At 44.2% G+C, this 17,110-nt stretch overlaps 1 pseudogene; it reads right to left on the reverse strand.

Moving 5' to 3' along the window:
* Positions 1–1,914: 1,914 nt before the first annotated feature.
* Positions 1,915–17,110, reverse strand: part of LOC118964722 (aquaporin-4-like) — a 61,931-nt pseudogene continuing 46,735 nt past the window's right edge.

The following is a 17,110-nucleotide window of genomic DNA, read 5'->3' on the forward strand; positions in this document are numbered from 1 at the left end:
AAATACATTTGATTGCTTGATTGAGTGATTGATTGGTCGAAATAAGGATTCTTTGGCTTGTAACCATAGCGGAACCCTTTTTAGTGCTATTGGAACCTTTTTTTTAAAGATTCTATAAAGAATCATCTTCATCAGGTTCTAAATGGAACCTGTATGGTGTTATAAAGAACCCTTTCCTAAGGTTCTATAAAAAAAAAACATGAATCAAGAGTTTGCAAAGCTGACATTAAGGAAAAAGGTGGCTACTTTGAAGAATCTAAAATATATTTTGATTTGCTTAACACTTTTTTTGCTTACTACATGATTCCATATGTGTTATTTCATAGTTTTGATGTCTTCACTATTATTCTACAATGTAGAAAATAGTAAAAATGAAGAAAAACCCTTGAATAACTTTTTACTGTTACTGTATATACGGTATATCTTTTTTAATTGTGATTTATCAGGGGGTGATGCAGCACCCTCAGCACCCCTACTTGATAACCGGGGAATTTAGCATTTTTGGGGGGTATAATATTTCTGCCTCTGTAACTTTCTCACTCATCTTTATTCACAATTCACTCAGGATTATCTGTAATCATGGTAGCGTCCACATTAATGTAGAAGTGTTTAGAAACATATATGTTATTCTTATTTACAATTAAAACAACTCCAAAATGACACAATACATAATTTACCATTAATTTATTTTGGGCACAAAATAATCGGAAACACAACCAAAACAAACAGCAAATACATCCAACAAGCTTGATGTAATCATTGCATGCTATGAATATGGGACCAAATACTAAACTTTTGATTACTTTAATACACAAATAAGTGAATTTGTCCCAATACTTTTGGTCCCCTAAAATGGGGGGACTATGTACAAAAGTGTTCTAAACGGTTCACCCCATAGGGATGAAAATACCCTCAAATGAACATAGTCATTGTATCATTTCAAGTCCAAAGTGCTGGAGTACAGAGCCAAAACAACAACAAAAAACGTGTCCCTCTCCCAATGCTTTTGGAGCTCACTGTACTGTATGTTGCCCTTGTGGAAGTTCATAGACTTCTTGTGCTGCCAACTTAGTATTCATATAGACATACAGTGAACATTTCCCTGACTTTACCCTAAGGAGATAGATGTAGAGAGTTGTAATGTTGAAGACCCTCTTCTCTAACTTTACTCAGAGTAACAAAACGGAAGACCTGTGAGAAGCCAAGTGCCTAACAGAGCTGTCATTTAAATTCTAATGTAATATGATGGTGAACAAATCTCAGGCAGTCTGTTTATCTTTGCTGCTATATGGCAGTGCTGGATGTCGTGGGTAATGTTGTGGGTAATGTCATGGGTAATGTCATGGGTAATGTTGTGGGTAATGTCTTGGGTAATTAGGTGTTGTGTGGCAGTAATGGAAATTGTCTGATAGACAGACCCGACAGACAGTGTGTGTCTATGGGGAGTGTGTTAATGACATTTATTACAATGGAAAAAGCAGTGTGATCCACTTCAATCCATCACAGCAGTGCAGAGAGTAGAACATAGCAATATAACCATATTTTCTGAGTGAGTGTGATGTGAATGTGTCAGAATGTTACATATGTGAGGAAATTAATATGAAATACCTTGATCCTAAACCTGCACACATTGAGGGACTGAAAATCACTTTGAAAATCACTTTGAAAATGTGTTTTTTTTTGGTCAAAGATGAAGATGAATCTAGGTCCAGTACAGGAAAGAGCAACCAACAAGCAAACACAGCCCTACAGAAACAGCCAAAGTGAAACCTTCCATTCTGAAACCTCTTTTCTTAACTGAAGCAGTGTCTTTTGTCTCTGACCGTGTCTCAGCCTCCAAGGCATATCACCAGTAAGGAAGGCTGAGACATTTGGAAAAAACACCCACGCTGCGTTTTGCACCTCCGTACCCAATTAGCAATTAGCCAGGCCTTTTAAGTTGAGACCTTTGCTGTGGCGTCTGATCCCAGCCTGATTTATATGCCGCTTGTGCAGTTGCTGATAAGAGAAGGGCCCCAGAATACATATTAGAGTTTTACATTTAATTTTATGATGATTTGCATGTCAGGAGAGCCTTGGGGGCTCCGGGGATAACGTAGCTGCTCTTCAAAAGGATATCTGTGTGCCGCGTGGCAGCAAAGTGTGTAGGATTGCGCTTTATTGTGTGCAGGTAGGTAATTTACTCCCTGACTAATCTGCAGAGATAGGGAGAAGTTGTAGTAGAAAAATCACTTACACAAAGAACAAAGCTCTCTCTCACTCTCTGAGGCACCTTGTCAAAACCTACGAAATGAACACCATGCATTAGATAAAGATGCATATGCCAGCATATGGCTGGCATGAAAGAGGGATGTTTGTGTTGACATGTTTGTGTGTGAAAGAGTGTGTGAGTATATAAAGTGTGTGTGTGTTCTTATTTAAACAGAAAGTGCTCACATTACACCTGCCCTTCACAATATTGACTACAACCAGTCTTCCCAGCAGTGGTCTCTAATGAGATCACAGTCAGGGACAAACGCTCTGTTTAACTCTCTGTCTCGCGGGAGAGACCTGCAACACCATGTAAACATGCCCACTATATCAAACACACTAAACCCACACACACTAATTCAGAAACTCTATTGGCATACATACAAAGCCTATTAGAGCAATGTTTGTCACAAGAAAGAATGCAGGAAAACCTTGAAGACTAGATTACACAGCCAGTTGTACACCATCCCTTACATACACAATATAAATACCATTATAACAAAAATACCTACACAACTGCACAATCATTCGCAGTGTAAAGACTTTACAATAGTGTAATAACCACATATGAAGTAGGCCTACACCATAACACCTTTGATGAGATCTCCTGGTACTTTCTTATACTTTTTTAGCCAGTAGTTCTGGAAGCGCTCGCAAGCCAAAAGTGATCCCCGGAAATTGCTTATTTAAAGTCACAGGTGCAGATATGTTCACCACGTCATTGATCTCTCTCTCTCACTCTCCTGTGTGTGCATCAGGAGGTTTAAAAAGTACTTAGTCGCCAAAGTTCCGGAGCATGTCTTTAATGTCTTACCTACTCTTTCAAACTCATATATACTTTTCTGATCCTATATTTGGTATTTTCATGATAATTTTCATGATAATTCATGTAATTCATGTTATCCTGAAAAGGTATGAACAGCAGGAGAACAGACATGCTTTGGAATGTACATCTATAAGCATATTCCTCTCCCTGCCAGCCAGCGTAAATAGCAAGCTGTCACTTCAGCTTTAATGAGTTCTAGGATCCATTATTAATGACATGCCAAACAACTGGATGGCTCAGGGCTGACTGCACATCCTATACACTGTGTCTGCTCTACACACACTCACGCATGCAAGCTACACACACACACACACACACACACACACACACACACACACACACACACACACACACACACACACACACACACACACACACACAGTGTCCCAGAGTGTGGGGAAATATGAAACATGTAAGTATGATGAGATTCTTACTGTGAACAATAGAACTGCAGTATAACAACAGAATATTGTAATTAATTTATTTCCATATTTAACTTTGTAATTGAATAAGGTGCATCACCATGAGAAGGCATTCCCTCATGGTGAATACCTGGGAGCTGTCCATTCAGCACTGCCCTGGTCAGCTACTCCTGACAAGCCATCAACACACTCTACATGTGCAGGACCATGGACAGCGACAACTTCCAAAACTAACAGAGATCAGTATTTCCTCACCACAAGTGATTCATTTTAGCAGCAAACTGTAGTCTTGTCCACTATCCTACCCCATGGGCAAAACAGTGCTGCTCCCCTTGCCCATATAAGTTGCACCAACCACCTCCACAATCTTTACAAGGAAATTAAAAATGAACCAAATTTCAGACAGTTCTTACCTGAAACATCCGACATCAATCATCGGCTTTTCTCTCTGAAAAACGGCGGTATGCTGCTTCCCCGGCACGCTACAGAGAAATGCATTAGCCTGGCGATGGACGGAAGACAGAACAGTCGCTCCAAGGCTCCACTAGCCCCTCAGGCTAAGATCAGGAGACAATTATCGTATTCCTGCATCATATCAAATGAACATTATTCTGGATTCCGTTTATACCTTTTCTAATGATCAACTCTATACAATAATTACTATTATATTATACAGCTGGTTTGTTTGGAAAGCCTCCCCGCAATAGAGTTGTGGCTCTCGCACTCCCGTCTTTAGCTCGCCTGCGCTACTCCTCTTGGCGGGAGAGGCTGATGTTATTCGTGATGATTAGTTTTGATGGAGACCTTCCAAGGGCACTTTTCTTCTAATGGATGGAGAGACAATGCTGTGTGCCAGGCAGGGAAACAGCAGATGATGGTGGTTATATAAACTGTAGCTTGTGTCAACTGCCACTATCTATCGAAATCAAATATGTATCCTACTATACATTAGAGAAAGTACACCTCTTGAACACTGTCGGGACCAATGGACCAAGAGGAAGAGATAGGAGTCAGACTGTTGACTATTCAGAAAGAAAGGGATAAAGTGTGTCTACATGTCTAATTTCATTTTTGTGTATATTTTTTTATTTCCATAAAAACGATTTATCTCTCTTTCTATCTTGCTCTCTCTCAGTCAGGTAAATGTTTCAGTTTTAATGCAGCCCAATAAGTCATGCAGCTCATATATCCACAGTAGGTGCTGATCAAAGGGCTTAGAACACAATAGTGACACCATGCCCGTAAGCCACCATTAATTACTTTCTCGTCCTGAAATTGGGAGTCTACTTGGGCTCAGAGAGATGTAAAGGAAGGGCAAACAACAGACACAGGAAAGTGGAGGGAGAGGAAGGGTGAACAACAGACACAGGAAAGTGGAGGGAGAGGAAGGGTGAATAACAGACACAGGAAAGTGGAAGGAGAAAGAATGAAGAGGAAGGGTGAACAACTGACACAGGAAAGTGGAAGGAGAGAGAATGGAGAGGAAGGGTGAACAACAGACACAGGAAAGTGCAAGGAGAGAATGGAGAGGAAGGGTGAACAACAGACACAGGAAAGTGGAAGGAGAGAGAATGGAGAGGAAGGGTGAACATCAGACACAGGAAAGTGGAAGGAGAAAGAATGAAGAGGAAGGGTGAACAACTGACACAGGAAAGTGGAAGGAGAGAGAATGGAGAGGAATGGTGAACAACAGACACAGGAAAGTGGAAGGAGAGAGAATGGAGAGGAAGGGTGAACAACAGACACAGGAAAGTGGAAGGAGAGAGAATGGAGAGGAAGGGTGAACAACAGACACAGGAAAGTGGAAGGAGAGAGAATGGAGAGGAAGGGTGAACATCAGACACAGGAAAGTGGAAGGAGAAAGAATGAAGAGGAAGGGTGAACAACAGACACAGGAAAGTGGAAGGAGAGAGAATGGAGAGAAATGGGGAACAACAGACACAGGAAAGTGGAAGGAGAGAGAATGGAGAGGAATGGTGAACAACAGACACAGGTAAGTGGAAGGAGAGAGAATGGAGAGGAATGGTGAACAACAGACACAGGAAAGTGGAAGGAGAGAGAATGGAGAGGAAGGGTGAACAACAGACACAGGAAAGTGGAAGGAGAGAATGGAGAGGAAGGGTGAACAACAGACACAGGAAAGTGGAAGGAGAAAGAATGAAGAGGAAGGGTGAACATCAGACACAGGAAAGTGGAAGGAGAAAGAATGAAGAGGAAGGGTGAACAACTGACACAGGAAAGTGGAAGGAGAGAGAATGGAGAGGAATGGTGTCATGTATTGTCATGTTGTGTCTTGTTCCTGTTCTTTCTCTTCACCCTGTCTCCCTCTGCTGGTCGTTTTAGGTTACCTTTTCTTCCCCTCTTTCCCCCAGCTGTTCCTTGTCTCCTCTAACTACCTCGTTCACCCCTTTTCCCACCTGTTCCCTTTTTCCCTCTGATTAGGTCCCTATATCTCTCTCTGTTCCTGCTTCTGTCTTTGTCGGATTCTCGTTTGTGTTTCTCATGCCTGAACCAGACTATCGTTGTGTTTGCTGCAACCTTGTCCTGTCCTGTCGGAATCTGCCTGTCCATCTGAGCCTACGTGTGTTTCGTCATTAAAGAAACTCTGTTTTGTTAATTCGCTTTTGGGTCCTCATTCACGCACCTGACAAATGGTGAACAACAGACACGTGAAAGTGGAAGGAGAGAGAATGGAGAGGAAGGGTGAACATCAGACACAGGAAAGTGGAAGGAGAAAGAATGGAGAGGAAGGGTGAACAACAGACACAGGAAAGTGGAAGGAGAGAGAATGGAGAGGAAGGGTGAACATCAGACACAGGAAAGTGGAAGGAGAAAGAATGGAGAGGAAGGGTGAACAACAGACACAGGAAAGTGGAAGGAGAGAGAATGGAGAGAAATGGGGAACAACAGACACAGGAAAGTGGAAGGAGAGAGAATGGACAGGAATGGTGAACAACAGACACAGGAAAGTAGAAGGAGAGAGAATGGAGAGGAAGGGTGAACAACAGACACAGGGAAGTGGAAGGAGAAAGAATGGAGAGGAAGGGTGAACAACAGACACAGGAAAGTGGAAGGAGAGAGAATGGAGAGGAAGGGTGAACATCAGACACAGGAAAGTGGAAGGAGAAAGAATGAAGAGGAAGGGTGAACAACAGACACAGGAAAGTGGAAGGAGAGAGAATGGAGAGAAATGGGGAACAACAGACACAGGAAAGTGGAAGGAGAGAGAATGGACAGGAATGGTGAACAACAGACACAGGAAAGTAGAAGGAGAGAGAATGGAGAGGAAGGGTGAACAACAGACACAGGGAAGTGGAAGGAGAGAGAATGGAGAGAAATGGGGAACAACAGACACAGGAAAGTGGAAGGAGAGAGAATGGACAGGAATGGTGAACAACAGACACAGGAAAGTAGAAGGAGAGAGAATGGAGAGGAAGGGTGAACAACAGACACAGGGAAGTGGAAGGAGAGAGAATGGAGAGAAATGGGGAACAACAGACACAGGAAAGTGGAAGGAGAGAGAATGGACAGGAATGGTGAACAACAGACACAGGAAAGTAGAAGGAGAGAGAATGGAGAGGAAGGGTGAACAACAGACACAGGGAAGTGGAAGGAGAGAGAATGGTGAACAACAGACACAGGGAAGTGGAAGGAGAGAGAATGGTGAACAACAGACACAGGGAAGTGGAAGGAGAGAGAATGGTGAACAACAGACACAGGGAAGTGGAAGGAGAGAGAATGGTGAACAACAGACACAGGAAAGTGGAAGGAGAGAGAATGGAGATGCAGTCAAAGAGCGTTAGAGATTGGGAAAGAGCGCCATAATGTGCTATTATCAGCAGCTCTATTATGACTGGGTTGTTTTCTTACAGTTGTTTGGTAACAATTCTCAGAGTGAGTTAGCGTCACCTTGGTCACTCAGCCCTATAGTAGTGGTTACTGTCCTCACAACGGTGCACCACCTGTGGATAATTTGGTCCCTGTTACCACTGAGGGGAGGATATGGTCCCTAACTACCAGCACACTGATGAGTATGATTGTGTCAACTTTGAGGATCTCTCAATGATTGTGGTGACTTTGTGTTAGTATTGCAGTGGTTTGGTGATCTGTTGATGATGAGAAGCCACATACAGGGAGACGGTAGGCTGGGCACACCTTCAGGCATGTCTTGTTTGATTGGTCTCCTGTGGTATTCCACCACAAATTGGTAAATATTAAACACCAGTCAGTCAGTCAGACATCAATAATACTTCATATTTAAACTTCCTCAGTGGAGGTGCTCATCAGAACAAGGGGAGCTCATGGCTGTGTGCAATCAGCCTGCCCTGTTGTATTCTCATTCAGGCTTGTCATCTGAATCCTCCCATTCACAGTACAATGAGGCTGTGTGATGTCCTTCACATTCTGAGGCTAAACATCTCCCTCATTGCCAGAATGTCCAGCAACAGAACAAGGTCTTGACATAGCTAGCACTTTCTATGTCCCTGTCTCTATGTCCTTGTGGTATTTGTGGACAACTACAGTATGTCTGTATCTTGCTATTCTGGTCAATTAATTTAAATTAGAATAATTGTGTTTTTTCTCCCTCCAGTTAATTTAAATGGAGCAATTATGCTTAAAATTGTAATAGATAGCCACAGGATAGAACACAGAGCTCTTTGAGGAGAGAGGGACTCCACTGTACCAACAGTTTACAAAGCACGGTCCTGGGACTGGCCTACCGTACACTCACATAAATGCACGCACAACACGTGTGCTCACAAACACACAGAAAACACTCATGCATGCACATGCTTGTGCTTTCCCAAAAACTTGAAAGCCTGTCAAGCCTTTCCTGAGGTCTTTGGTGCCCTCTGCTGTTAGAAAGTGGTAAGTACACCTTAACATTGATCAAACTTCAGTTCCACTTAGGAGCGTCAAACGCAGGGGATTTGTTTTGGAAAACACTGTATCCGATAGTGGTGGGTTAGGGAAAGCATACACTAGATTATGAATCATGTTGCTAAACGAATCAATCAGTCAATTAATCAATCAACAAACCAACCAATCCATCGGCCAGTTCACTTTATTAGTGATGAGGTACCTCAGTATACTGCAGCACAGCTCAGTGGAAAGACAACTGATATAAAATTCAAGAGATCTGTCCAACATGAGGTCTTATCCATTACAACAATATTAACTGTATAAAAACAGCACGAAACTACTTAATCCTTCTGGCTGAGTAATAATCATTTTTATTATGTGACAATAATTTTATCAATTATAATATTCACTTAAAACAGAGGAAGATCAGAGTGTGTGTGTGTTTGTGTGTGTGATTAAATACGTTTGTGAGAGAGGGAAAGGAAGGGAAACAATAAAACAGTTGAAATAAACACAGTAGTATAAAAGTAGAATACATCTCTCTAAGCCACTCTGCCACATCCCTGTCTTATTATACACATATTACATATAAAGTTAGTGACTCAATATCAATAAATGTTATCTAGTATTTTGGGTAAACCGTTTAGAAATTACAGCACTTTTTGTACATAGTCCCTTCATTTTAGGGGGGCAAAAGTATTAGGGAAAATTCACTTATATAAATTGGAGTATTTTGTCCCATATTCCAAGCTTGTGACTCTACAAACTTGTTAGATGCATTTGCTGTTTGTTTTGCTGTTTGTTTTGGTTGTGTTTCAGATTATTTTGTTCCCAATAGAAATATATGGTAAATAATGTATTGTGCCGCTTTTACTGTGACTCCAAAATAATACAATACATTATTTACCATACAGTTGTATTCACACAATGCATGAAACCACTAAATGATCTGCTTGAGCTCTCTCTTTGTGTGTGTAAACACATAGGGTAATGTGTGCAGTTTATACAGCTTTTGTGTGGTTGTGCATTGCGTCAATGTTTTTGTGGTTGTGGTTGTATGCTGGTTGGGTTTGAGGGATTTCATCAAATCAAATCAAATGTATTTATATAGCCCTTCGTACATCAGCTGATATCTCAAAGTGCTGTACAGAAACCCAGCCTAACAGCAAGCAATGCAGGTGTAGAAGCAATGCAGGTGTAGAAGTTGACTGATGATTTCATGTGGTTCTGTGTGTTGTGTTTCATTTGTTAACTCTTACCCAGTGGTTCTCCCAGCTCCAGGTGACCGAGGCAGGTCCGAATGATCGAGCAAGATTCACACTGGCACCAGTGTAGGGAAGCTAAACAGAGGAGAGATATTATACACATATACTAATTGGGACATTCCAACCAGAGGGCTTAGGGTAGTGTAGTGATACCTACGGTTAGGTTTAGGGTTAGGGTTAGGTTTAGGGGCTAGAGTTAGTGCTAGGGTTAGGTTTAGGGGCTAGGGTTAGGTTTAGGGGCTAGAGTTAGTGGTAGGGTTAGGTTTAATGGCTAGGGTTAGTGCTAGGGTTAGGTTTAGGGGCTAGAGTTAGTGCTAGGGTTAGGTTTAGGGGCTAGAGTTGGTGCTAGGGTTAGGTTTAGGGGCTAGAGTTAGTGCTAGGGTTAGGTTTAGGGGCTAGAGTTAGTGCTAGGGTTAGGTTTAGGGGCTAGAGTTAGTGCTAGGGTTAGGTTTAGGGGCTAGAGTTAGTGCTAGGGTTAGGTTTAGTGGCTAGAGTTAGTGCTAGGGTTAGGTTTAGGGGCTAGAGTTAATGCTAGGGTAAGGTTTAGGGGCTAGAGTTAGTGCTAGGGTTAGGTTTAGGGGCTAGAGTTAGTGCTAGGGTTAGATTTAGGGGCTAGAGTCAGTGCTAGGGTTAGGTTTAAGGGCTAGAGTTAGTGCTAGGGTTAGGTTTAGGGGCTAGAGTTAGTGCTAGGGTTAGGTTTAGGGGCTAGAGTTAGTGCTAGGGTTATGTTTAGGGGCTATTGTTAGGTTTAGGGGCTAGAGTTAGTGCTAGGGTTAGGTTTAGTGGCTAGAGTCAGTGCTAGGGTTAGGTTTAGTGGCTAGAGTTAGTGCTAGGGTTAGGTTTAGGGGCTAGAGTTAGTACTAGGGTTAGGTTTAGGGGCTAGAGTTAGTGCTAGGGTCAGGTTTAGGGGCTAGAGATAGTGCTAGGGTTAGGTTTAGGGGCTAGAGTTAGTGCTAGGGTCAGATTTAGGGTTAGGTTTAGTGGCTAGAGTCAGTGCTAGGGTTAGGTTTAGGGGCTACAGTTAGTGCTAGGGTTAGGTTTAGGGGCTAGAGTTAGTGGTAGGGTTAGGTTTAATGGCTAGGGTTAGTGCTAGGGTTAGGTTTAGGGGCTAGAGTTAGTGCCAGGGTTAGGTTTAGGGGCTAGAGTTGGTGCTAGGGTTAGGTTTAGGGGCTAGAGTTAGTGCTAGGGTTAGGTTTAGGGGCTAGAGTTAGTGCTAGGGTTAGGTTTAGGGGCTAGAGTTAGTGCTAGGGTTAGGTTTAGGGGCTAGAGTTAGTGCTAGGGTTAGGTTTAGTGGCTAGAGTTAGTGCTAGGGTTAGGTTTAGGGGCTAGAGTTAATGCTAGGGTAAGGTTTAGGGGCTAGAGTTAGTGCTAGGGTTAGGTTTAGGGGATAGAGTTAGTGCTAGGGTTAGATTTAGGGGCTAGAGTCAGTGCTAGGGTTAGGTTTAAGGGCTAGAGTTAGTGCTAGGGTTAGGTTTAGGGGCTAGAGTTAGTGCTAGGGTTAGGTTTAGGGGCTAGAGTTAGTGCTAGGGTTATGTTTAGGGGCTATTGTTAGGTTTAGGGGCTAGAGTTAGTGCTAGGGTTAGGTTTAGTGGCTAGAGTCAGTGCTAGGGTTAGGTTTAGTGGCTAGAGTTAGTGCTAGGGTTAGGTTTAGGGGCTAGAGTTAGTACTAGGGTTAGGTTTAGGGGCTAGAGTTAGTGCTAGGGTCAGGTTTAGGGGCTAGAGATAGTGCTAGGGTTAGGTTTAGGGGCTAGAGTTAGTGCTAGGGTCAGATTTAGGGTTAGGTTTAGTGGCTAGAGTCAGTGCTAGGGTTAGGTTTAGGGGCTACAGTTAGTGCTAGGGTTAGGTTTAGGGGCTAGAGTTAGTGGTAGGGTTAGGTTTAATGGCTAGGGTTAGTGCTAGGGTTAGGTTTAGGGGCTAGAGTTAGTGCCAGGGTTAGGTTTAGGGGCTAGAGTTGGTGCTAGGGTTAGGTTTAGGGGCTAGAGTTAGTGCTAGGGTTAGGTTTAGGGGCTAGAGTTAGTGCTAGGGTTAGGTTTAGGGGCTAGAGTTAGTGCTAGGGTTAGGTTTAGGGGCTAGAGTTAGTGCTAGGGTTAGGTTTAGTGGCTAGAGTTAGTGCTAGGGTTAGGTTTAGGGGCTAGAGTTAATGCTAGGGTAAGGTTTAGGGGCTAGAGTTAGTGCTAGGGTTAGGTTTAGGGGCTAGAGTTAGTGCTAGGGTTAGATTTAGGGGCTAGAGTCAGTGCTAGGGTTAGGTTTAAGGGCTAGAGTTAGTGCTAGGGTTAGGTTTAGGGGCTAGAGTTAGTGCTAGGGTTAGGTTTAGGGGCTAGAGTTAGTGCTAGGGTTATGTTTAGGGGCTATTGTTAGGTTTAGGGGCTAGAGTTAGTGCTAGGGTTAGGTTTAGTGGCTAGAGTCAGTGCTAGGGTTAGGTTTAGTGGCTAGAGTTAGTGCTAGGGTTAGGTTTAGGGGCTAGAGTTAGTACTAGGGTTAGGTTTAGGGGCTAGAGTTAGTGCTAGGGTCAGGTTTAGGGGCTAGAGATAGTGCTAGGGTTAGGTTTAGGGGCTAGAGTTAGTGCTAGGGTCAGATTTAGGGTTAGGTTTAGTGGCTAGAGTCAGTGCTAGGGTTAGGTTTAGGGGCTACAGTTAGTGCTAGGGTTAGGTTTAGGGGCTAGAGTTAGTGCTAGGGTTAGGTTTAGGGGCTAGGGTTAGGTTTAGGGGCTAGAGTTAGTGCTAGGGTTAGGTTTAGGGGCTAGGGTTAGGTTTAGGGGCTAGAGTTAGTGCTAGGGTTAGGTTTAGGGTTAGGGTTAGGTTTAGGGGCTAGAGTTAGTGCTAGGGTTAGGTTTAGGGGCTAGAGTTAGTGGTAGGGTTAGGTTTAGGGGCTAGGGTTAGGTTTAGGGGCTAGAGTTAGTGCTAGGGTTAGGTTTAGGGGCTAGGGTTAGGTTTAGGGGCTAGAGTTAGTGCTAGGGTTAGGTTTAGGGTTAGGGTTAGATTTAGGGGCTAGAGTTAGTGGTAGGGTTAGGTTTAGTGGCTAGAGTTAGTGCTATGGTTAGGTTTAGGGGCTAGTGTTAGTGCTAGGGTTAGGTTTAGTGGCTAGAGTTAATGCTAGGGTTAGGTTTAGGGGCTAGAGTTAGTGCTAGGGTTAGGTTTATGGGCTAGAGTTAGTGCTAGGGTTAGGTTTAGTGGCTAGAGTTAGTGCTAGGGTTAGGTTTAGGGGCTAGAGATAGTGCTAGGGTTAGGTTTAGGGGCTAGGGTTAGGTTTAGGGGCTAGAGTTAGTGGTAGGGTTAGGTTTAATGGCTAGGGTTAGTGCTAGTGTTAGGTTTAGGGGCTAGAGTTAGTGCTAGGGTTAGGTTTAGGGGCTAGAGTTAGTGCTAAGGTCAGGTTTAGGGGCTAGAGTTAGTGCTAGGGTTAGGTTTAGGGGCTAGAGTTAGTGCTAGGGTTAGGTTTAGTGGCTAGAGTTAGGTTTAGGGGCTAGAGTTAGTGCTAGGGTTAGGTTTAGGGGCTAGGGTTAGGTTTAGGGGCTAGAGTTAGTGCTAGGGTTAGGTTTAGGGTTAGGGTTAGGTTTAGGGGCTAGAGTTAGTGCTAGGGTTAGGTTTAGGGGCTAAAGTTAGTGCTAGGGTTAGGTTTAGGGGCTAGGGTTAGGTTTAGGGGCTAGAGTTAGTGCTAGGGTTAGGTTTAGGGGCTAGGGTTAGGTTTAGGGCCTAGAGTTAGTGCTAGGGTTAGGTTTAGGGTTAGGGTTAGATTTAGGGGCTAGAGTTAGTGGTAGGGTTAGGTTTAGTGGCTAGAGTTAGTGCTAGGGTTAGGTTTAGGGGCTAGTGTTAGTGTTAGGGTTAGGTTTAGTGGCTAGAGTTAGTGCTAGGGTTAGGTTTAGGGGCTAGAGTTAGTGCTAGGGTTAGGTTTAGGGGCTAGAGTTAGTGCTAGGGTTAGGTTTAGTGGCTAGAGTTAGTGCTAGGGTTAGGTTTAGGGGCTAGAGTTAGTGCTAGGGTTAGGTTTAGGGGCTAGGGTTAGGTTTAGGGGCTAGAGTTAGTGGTAGGGTTAGGTTTAATGGCTAGGGTTAGTGCTAGGGTTAGGTTTAGGGGCTAGAGTTAGTGCTAGGGTTAGGTTTAGGGGCTAGAGTTAGTGCTAGGGTTAGGTTTAGGGGCTAGAGTTAGTGCTAGGGTTAGGTTTAGGGGCTACAGTTAGTGCTAGGGTTAGGTTTAGAGGCTAGGGTTAGGTTTAGGGGCTAGAGTTAGTGGTAGGGTTAGGTTTAATGGCTAGGGTTAGTGCTAGGGTTAGGTTTAGGGGCTAGAGTTAGTGCTAGGGTTAGGTTTAGGGGCTAGAGTTAGTGCTAGGGTTAGGTTTAGTGGCTAGAGTTAGTGCTAGGGTTGGGTTTAGGGGCTAGAGTTAGTGCTAGGGTTAGGTTTAGGGGCTAGAGTTAGTGCTAGGGTTAGGTTTAGGGGCTAGAGTTAGTGCTAGGGTTAGGTTTAAGGGCTAAAGTTAGTGCTAGGATTAGGTTTAGTGGCTAGAGTTAGTGCTAGGATTAGGTTTAGTGGCTAGAGTTAGTGCCAGGGTTAGGTTTAGTGGCTAGATTCAGTGCTAGGGTTAGGTTTAGTGGCTAGAGTTAGTGCTAGGGTTAGGTTTAGGGGCTAGAGTTAGTATTAAGGTTAGGTTTAGTGGCTAGAGTTAGTGCTAGGGTTAGGTTTAGGGGCTAGAGTTAGTGCTAGGGTTAGGTTTAGAGGCTAGAGTTAGTGCTAGGGTTAGGTTTAGGGGCTAGAGTTAGTGCTAGGGTTAGGTTTAGGGGCTAGAGTTAGTGCTAGGGTTAGGTTTAAGGGCTAAAGTTAGTGCTAGGATTAGGTTTAGTGGCTAGAGTTAGTGCTAGGATTAGGTTTAGTGGCTAGAGTTAGTGCCAGGGTTAGGTTTAGTGGCTAGATTCAGTGCTAGGGTTAGGTTTAGTGGCTAGAGTTAGTGCTAGGGTTAGGTTTAGGGGCTAGAGTTAGTATTAAGGTTAGGTTTAGTGGCTAGAGTTAGTGCTAGGGTCAGGTTTAGGGGCTAGAGTTAATGCTAGGGTTAGGTTTAGGGGCTAAAGTTAGTGCTAGGGTCAGGTTTAGGGTTAGGTTTAGTGGCTAGAGTCAGTGCTAGGGTTAGGTTTAGGGGCTAGAGTTAGTGCTAGGGTTAGGTTTAGGGGCTAGAGTTAGTGCTAGGGTTAGGTTTAGGGGCTAGGGTTAGGTTTAGGGGCTAGAGTTAGTGGTAGGGTTAGGTTTAGTGGCTAGAGTTAGTGCTAGGGTTAGGTTTAGGGGCTAGAGTTAGTGCTAGGGTTAGGTTTAGGGGCTAGAGTTAGTGCTAGGGTTAGGTTTAGGGGCTAGAGTTAGTGCTAGGGTTAGGTTTAGGGGCTAGAGTTAGTGCTAGGGTTAGGTTTAGGGACTAGAGTTAGTGCTAGGGATAGGTTTAGGGGCTAGGGTTAGGTTTAGGGGCTAGAGTTAGTGCTAGGGTTAGGTTTAATGGCTAGGGTTAGTGCCAGGGTTAGGTTTAGGGGTTAGAGTTAGTGCTAGGGTTAGGTTTAGGGGCTAGAGTTAGTGCTAGGGTTAGGTTTAGGGGCTAGAGTTAGTGTTAGGTTTAGGTTTAGGGGCTAGAGTTAGTGCTAGGGTCAGGTTTAGGGGCTAGAGTTAATGCTAGGGTTAGGTTTAGGGGCTAGAGTTAGTGCTAGGGTCAGGTTTAGGGTTAGGTTTAGTGGCTAGAGTCAGTGCTAGGGTTAGGTTTAGGGGCTAGAGTTAGTGCTAGGGTTAGGTTTAGGGGCTAGAGTTAGTGCTAGGGTTAGGTTTAGGGGCTAGAGTTAGTGCTAGGGTTAGGTTTAGGGGCTAGGGTTAGGTTTAGGGGCTAGAGTTAGTGGTAGGGTTAGGTTTAGTGGCTAGAGTTAGTGCTAGGGTTAGGTTTAGGGGCTAGAGTTAGTGCTAGGGTTAGGTTTAGGGGCTAGAGTTAGTGCTAGGGTTAGGTTTAGGGGCTAGAGTTAGTGCTAGGGTTAGGTTTAGGGACTAGAGTTAGTGCTAGGGATAGGTTTAGGGGCTAGGGTTAGGTTTAGGGGCTAGAGTTAGTGGTAGGGTTAGGTTTAATGGCTAGGGTTAGTGCCATGGTTAGGTTTAGGGGCTAGAGTTAGTGCTAGGGTTAGGTTTAGGGGCTAGAGTTAGTGCTAGGGTTAGGTTTAGGGGCTAGAGTTAGTGTTAGGTTTAGGGGCTAGAGTTAGTGCTAGGGTTAGGTTTAGGGGCTAGGGTTAGGTTTAGGAGCTAGAGTTAGTGGTAGGGTTAGGTTTAATGGCTAGGGTTAATGCTAGGGTTAGGTTTAGTGGCTAGAGTTAGTGCTAGGGTCAGGTTTAGGGGCTAGAGTTAATGTTAGGTTTAGGGGCTAGAGTTAGTGCTAGGGTCAGGTTTAGGGTTAGGTTTAGTGGCTAGAGTCAGTGCTAGGGTTAGGTTTAGGGGCTAGAGTTAGTGCTAGGGTTAGGTTTAGGGGCTAGAGTTAGTGCTAGGGTTAGGTTTAGGGGCTAGAGTTAGTGCTAGGGTTAGGTTTAGGGGCTAGGGTTAGGTTTAGGGGCTAGAGTTAGAGGTAGGGTTAGGTTTAGTGGCTAGAGTTAGTGCTAGGGTTAGGTTTAGGGGCTAGAGTTAGTGCTAGGGTTAGGTTTAGGGGCTAGAGTTATCGCTAGGGTTAGGTTTAGGGGCTAGAGTTAGTGCTAGGGTTAGGTTTAGGGGCTAGAGTTAGTGCTAGGGTTAGGTTTAGGGGCTATAGTTAGTGCTAGGGTTAGGTTTAGGGGCTAGAGTTAGTGCTAGGGTTAGGTTTAGGGGCTAGGGTTAGGTTTAGGGGCTAGAGTTAGTGATACGGTTAGGTTTAATGGCTAGGGTTAGTGCTAGGGTTAGGTTTAGGGGCTAGAGTTAGTGCTAGGGTTAGGTTCAGGGGCTAGAGTTAGTGCTAGGGTTAGGTTTAGTGGCTAGAGTTAGTGCTAGGGTTAGGTTTAGGGGCTAGAGTTAGTGCTAGGGTTAGGTTTAGGGGCTAGAGTTAGTGCTAGGGTTAGGTTTAGGGGCTAGAGTTAGTGCTAGGGTTAGGTTTAGGGGCTAGAGTTAGTGCTAGGGTTAGGTTTAGGGGCTAGAGTTAGTGCTAGGGTTAGGTTTAGGGGCTAGAGTTAGTGCTAGGGTTAGGTTTAGTGGCTAGAGTTAGTGCTAGGGTTAGGTTTAGTGGCTAGAGTTAGTGCTAGGGTTAGGTTTAGTGGCTAGAGTTAGTGCTAGGGTTAGGTTTAGTGGCTAGAGTCAGTGCTAGGGTTAGGTTTAGTGGCTAGAGTTAGTGCTCGGGTTAGGTTTAGGGGCTAGAGTTAGTACTAGGGTTACATTTAGGGGCTTGAGTTAGTGCTAGGGTCAGGTTTAGGGGCTAGAGTTAATGCTAGGGTTAGCTTTAGGGGCTAGAGTTAGTGCTGGGGTCAGGTTTAGGGTTAGGTTTAGTGGCTAGAGTCAGTTCTAGGGTTAGGTTTAGGGGCTAGA

Source organism: Oncorhynchus mykiss, chromosome 5 (genome assembly GCF_057628025.1).
Source record: "Oncorhynchus mykiss isolate SJ-2025 chromosome 5, ASM5762802v1, whole genome shotgun sequence".
Taxonomy (NCBI): Eukaryota; Metazoa; Chordata; class Actinopteri; order Salmoniformes; family Salmonidae; genus Oncorhynchus; species Oncorhynchus mykiss.